Below are 6,000 nucleotides of genomic sequence, written 5' to 3' on the forward strand. Positions count from 1 at the left end.
AGATATTTGAAAAAAACCGCGATTGTATCGAAAAATGAACATTGATCGTCCTGCGGCACGTGTTCTTTTTTACTTAAAAAAAAAAAAACCCAATTCCCCATGATACTGAAGTTAGCCGATGTCTAATAATTTTTGAAATTTATTTGAAACGATAAACATTAAAAAAAAAAATATTTGAAAAAATTGCACTTAGAGTTTTTTAAATTTACTACATGTGCGAATTTTTAGATTTTTTTTTTGTAATTTATTTGTAGCAAAAAAAAAATCCAAAAATTTTGAATTGTCGGCTAACTTCAGGATCATAATTCCCCGCGTATTTTTTCACCAAAAAGAAGCTTTTGATGAGGCGCCTGAGAAAATTTAATTTTTAACGACTACCCTAATGTACATACAAAATATACTACTCGATAGGATGTAAATGAAGTGCAATTTTTACTAACAATATAGTAAAAATATAGTTACAGGCTAGATGTCTTTACAGTCCTAAACTTCATGAATAATTTATTTACTAAAAAATTATCTGCGTGTAAAATTATTGCCATTAATAAATAATAATATTTATTATTATGATCACTATTTAAAATAATATTTTTTCCAGACTGTACAATATAATTAAATTGATGAGTAAAAACATTCCGTTTGACTTATGCGTCGACCATGACGTTCAATTGCTATCAATTTGTTAAATGTACCAATTTGTTCGATTATCTATATTAAAATCTAGTGGGTGGCTCAATAAATCATCACTATATATCATCATATATATTAAAGACGTGAAATAATATTAATAAAAGAAATATTTAGCGCGGAATAAATTTTGAATTAAAATATTTTTGATATTAAAAAAAATATATATATATTATATATATGTATATGTATAAAATAAAAAAACGGCCCGTGACTTCTGTGGAACGTGTTAAAGTGTTGATGTATACAAATCGACATTGTACAGAATACAGTGGTACAGTATATGTTCGAATGACACTCGAGAAATCTCGGAACGATACGACGACTGACTAGTTACGTAACATGACATTACCATAACGTTGCATGACATACACGCATGCACGGGTTCATATATGTATATATATATATATATATATAATATGTAAGTAAAAATCCAGCTGTACGCAATGAAATATAAATCCCTCTACTCCATATGTATGCTTTATAAAATATAAATATATACACATATGTTAAGTGGGTACAGACTCATACATTTTTAAATTCGTGTGTCCCGAAATATTTTTTTTTTAAGATTTTATGTACCAAAAATATTATTTGCCGTCATATTACTATATATATATATATGTATATGTATACATATGTGATGTATAAAAATTTCATCACCCCGTCATCATGTACAGTAGAGACTTTTGCAGGTTTATATTAAATAAGAGAGGGGATTTGAAAAAAGAAAATAATAAAGAGGGTGTGTTCTATAATTCTGGTCTCAACTTTCTGGCGGCGTGGGAACTTACGGAAGGGAGGTTTCCACCCCTTGGAATTCAACCCGAGGGTTTTTCTCATTCCTCTAGTATGCATACGTAGAGTAGGTTGTGCCCGACTTTAAATTTCGCGTTCCCGCGCATTTTATTAAATAAAAAAAAATGTTTTATCAACAATAAATAATATATCGCGAGTGGTTTTAAAATACTTGGTAATGATTAATCAATATAATTAAATGGTGATAGTATAATTTAAAACTAAAGGAGACATTGATTAAGTTAAAAGAAGGGTGGAGCAGACTCTCACGATCTTGGAGTGACAAATGGGAGTGTAAAAAAAATAATAATAAAAAAAATAGCAAGTAAAGGGAAATAAGTAAATAAACAAAAAATAGTTGTGTGAAGGAAGTTTAAAAGTGTTGAGTATAAGAGGGCGGTTACGAATGAGAGGAACAAGGGGAAACAAACCCCACTACTTATACATCTATTCCCCCACCATATAAACTGTCGCGTGTCTGAGCTCCCACTCCTCCTACCAGCACACATGCACATGTGAATCTTTCGAGATGTTGTGTATAGTGCATTCGACCCTGTAACAACTCTCTGTGCTGGTATATACTCTCTCATTATACTAGATGTGAAAGGGACAACATCAGTAACTACCAACAGGACGACAACCGCGACTACAACTACGACTAAAACCAACTACTAACTAAAGAGTAGTCTCCTCCCTTTTTCCGATTGAGGGTGAAAATATTCTTGGGGTGGGGAATAAGAGGGAGGCTAGGGAGTTAAGAGAGTCATATGTAGGTGTACATGCCACCAGTTGCGCGTACTTGAAGACACTGCACGGTGGTACATTGCACTGTACTCCTCAGAATAATTCAAGTCTTGTCTTGTCTTTTACATTTTTTGCCCAAGTCTTGTGCCATTTACTCGTCAGTAGACTAAGAATTTTCAAAAAAATTTAACCGACTACAGATTTAATTGGAGTGAATTTAAATTTACTTGTAATTGCCTCTATTTTATTTTATTTTTATTGATCATTTTTTCAAATTTGGAGAAATAACAGTGGAAAAATAATAAAAGTGAACGAGTGACAAGTGAATTTTTTGAGTGGTAGTGGACATTTATGAAGATTTGTGACTAAATATTGAATGAAGATCATTGTAAGGAGATAAAGGAGCTGGCTTCGATAATTATTCAGCGGTCGAGGGCCAGAGTCACGCTGCCTTCTATACCAAAGGTTAGTTTTTATTTTTATTTAACAAAATTAATTTTTTTTATATCGCCTCATTGGTTTAATTTAATACTTAAGTGAATATTTTTTATTTTTCAATGAGAATATAGCTGTGGTTATTTCTGTTTTTTTCTTATTTTTATGGTAATTGTGTAGTTAATTGCGAAACGAAAGCAGATTTGACGGTGATTTTGTTGGTGAGGTATAGAACAAAATATGTATAATATAATGTGTTGTTAAAAACAAGTAAAGTAAAAAATGGCAAAATGTTGCGTGCCAAAACTCGTTCGTTCAGGACGCACGAAAGAGACGTATAATCGTGCGTGAGCAAGGATATATGCAGGCCCAAAGTCATGCATCCGAAACGCGCGTGTTGCACTTTAACTTGCGCATCTTCAAACCGCAAGCATGCACAGCTCAAGTCTTTCTCGCTTAGACTTTTCTCCCTCTTGTAATGCACATGCTTTTATACTACAGACTGAAACTATTTTTTTATTTTTTTATTTTAAGTATTTACATATTTTTTTATATCCAGTTCATTCACATCAAACAAAATTTTTAATTGAAACGTAAAATAATTTTACTCGAAAAATATATAATTTGAAATTTGATATTTTTACTCGAAAAATTTGACAATGGCCGGTTACAAATAAAAAATAACGAATTTTATTTATCAAAAATTAGTGAATAAAATTAGTCAAGCATATGAGAGAATGACTCGCGAATAAAAATTGTAAGCGTGAGCAGCTGCGCGGGGGATGAATTCAAAATTCTTTATGTACTTTTTTATTATGTATTCGTATTTATATGTACAAAAAAAAGTGTCTAGAAAATAGTGATAAACGATCTGTCCGTCGGTTAGTACTCGAGAAGCTGCAGAGATCCGAGTTTTATGAACAAGTAGACGTATCAATAGTTTAAAATAGTTAGATAACCTTTCGAGCAGTTGTGTAACGTAAGGTAGAGATGATATTAAAGGACGAGTAGGTAATAAATATAAAAAATGGTTGTAAGATTGGCAAGAAGCGCCGGGTGCCGAAAAAGATTATAAGCAGTAGTTTAGTAGCACGTGCCCCATTGAGACATAGAAACCCATAGAATATAAGTCTGAACGTCGCACCCTCGCCGTAACCCAAACCTTCTCTATCTTACATTGCATATTACATTGGTAGTTTTATATATATGTATAACCAGCATCATCATCATCATTCTAAGAAGAGATCCATGACCATGCTCTATTCTTTCGGTACACCGGGTTCTTTTTTTTATCCGATTCTTCACTCACTCTTGCTTTCTTTATCTTCCCTCTATTATATTTATTTTATACATCAAGACGTTACAGTGTAAGTGTGTCTCTGATGATCTTTATTTTTTTAAAGGGCCCATACATTTTTATTTATTACACATTCAAGTCGAGGATCTCTGATCCGCACGTGCGATCTGTCTATTATTCAGCATATATTATAAATATGTATGTACTTTTATGTAAAAAAAAAATCTAGTCCCTCTAATTATTGAAATTATGATAAAATTTTTTTAAATTTCAAATTTTTCGCGCGTTAATATTTGAATTTTTCTTAATAATTATATTATTTACTTGAGACTAATTGCAAAAAAAATTATCAATATTTTTTTATCGATTTATAGTTTATTTTACTGTTGATAAAAATCGATTTTTTTCAAAAAAAAATTTATGAAGTAAAATTATGAGTGTGAATGTAGCAGACATCAGAGAAATTTATAATTATTAATAAATAGAGTAAATAATTAAAAAAATAAAATTTTTAAAAAATGCACATTTAAAAAATTTAAAAATTGATAAGTGCATTTTTTATAAATATTTTTTTTTTAATTATTTATAATTTTAAAATTGTCTGATGTCTGCTACATTGACACTCATGTAAAATTGAGTATAAAAATCATGTCGAACAAAATAGTAACAATCAATTTGTCAATTTAACAATAATGTAACATAAATCTTAGATAAAAGTATAGGTACATATATGTTTAAGAAAGTAGAGGGCGAAAAAGACCCTAATATATAAGAAACACGCCTTTTCCGATGTACACAAAAGCTGTTGTAAGTTTAACACGTTGTAGCGGGTGGTGTGTATCGACTTTTATCTTCGGCAGCTTTTGGCTACTAAGATCGTTACATGGGTTTTTATAATAAAATAACAACAACAGCTATAACAACAACAACTGAATGACCACCCGCCACTGTTTGGTCTATTTAACGATTCGATGGATAATAGCTCGTGTGCACGCCTGACAAGCTGATGGTCAGTTTGTCCGAAAGACATTTTTCATTCTCTAAACTCGAAAAAATAATAATAACAATGTTAAGAAGATGAATATATTTGTCTATAATCTATAGGCTTATATTTGCCATTCAAATAACTGGACTATCTTTTTTAAATAATAAATTAAATCATAGAGTTAAATAAAATGTTTCAGATGATTAATTAGATTTTTTTATAAGACCACAGGGGGCGTTTTTATTCACGTGAGTCCTGCTTCAACTCGAAAAAAAAAAAAGTTGAATTACAATGAGTGCCTGATGTTACTCCCCACGAGTCTCTGCGTGATTTTAATTCCAGCGCAGCACTCATTTGCACGTGTGTGTAATGTAAGATTCGATTATTATTTCTGACTCGAATCACGGTATTGGCATATATTAAAAAAAAAAATATATATATATTTCGTACGTTAATATACGGTGTGTATAACTCCCCCTCGCTTAATGTTAGTTTTTTTTTTCTCTTTATCTTTTATTATTATTTTTTTCATTCATCTTTTATATAACGGTCTTAGTGTCGTCCGAGAGGGCAAAGGTACGGCCGTTGCACGAGGGATCTTTATGTAAGATCTACCTGGATTTCTTTTTCTCTCTCTCCTTCTTCTTCCTTCTCGATCCCTTATTCAACCTTCAGTTCATTTTTTCTTTTAGCACACGCCCTTGACACCGAGGGTGCCTGTGGTTTTCTCTCGATGTTTTTTTTTCTTTTTATCATCATACTCACAATTCTCTATTCGACCCAGTTGCAGATAAATCTCCAAGGTGTCGAGAGGTCATCAAGTAGCCTAATTTATTACTTCAAATTAACTTAGTGTGCTTTGAAAAAATATATATGTATATATTTGACTTGTTTAAATTTCTTATTTAAAACAAACAATTTTAAAAAAGTCAAATAAATTTTTTTTTTAATTTCTGCGAAGGTATACCTGACTACATAGACATAACGGTCTTAGAAAATTTTTTTTTCTCTTATTTATACTCAGCTAAAGACTTTACCATCATCAGACTGTCCC

The sequence above is a fragment of the Microplitis mediator genome, chromosome 8 (assembly GCF_029852145.1).
Source record: "Microplitis mediator isolate UGA2020A chromosome 8, iyMicMedi2.1, whole genome shotgun sequence".
NCBI classification, from domain to species: Eukaryota; Metazoa; Arthropoda; class Insecta; order Hymenoptera; family Braconidae; genus Microplitis; species Microplitis mediator.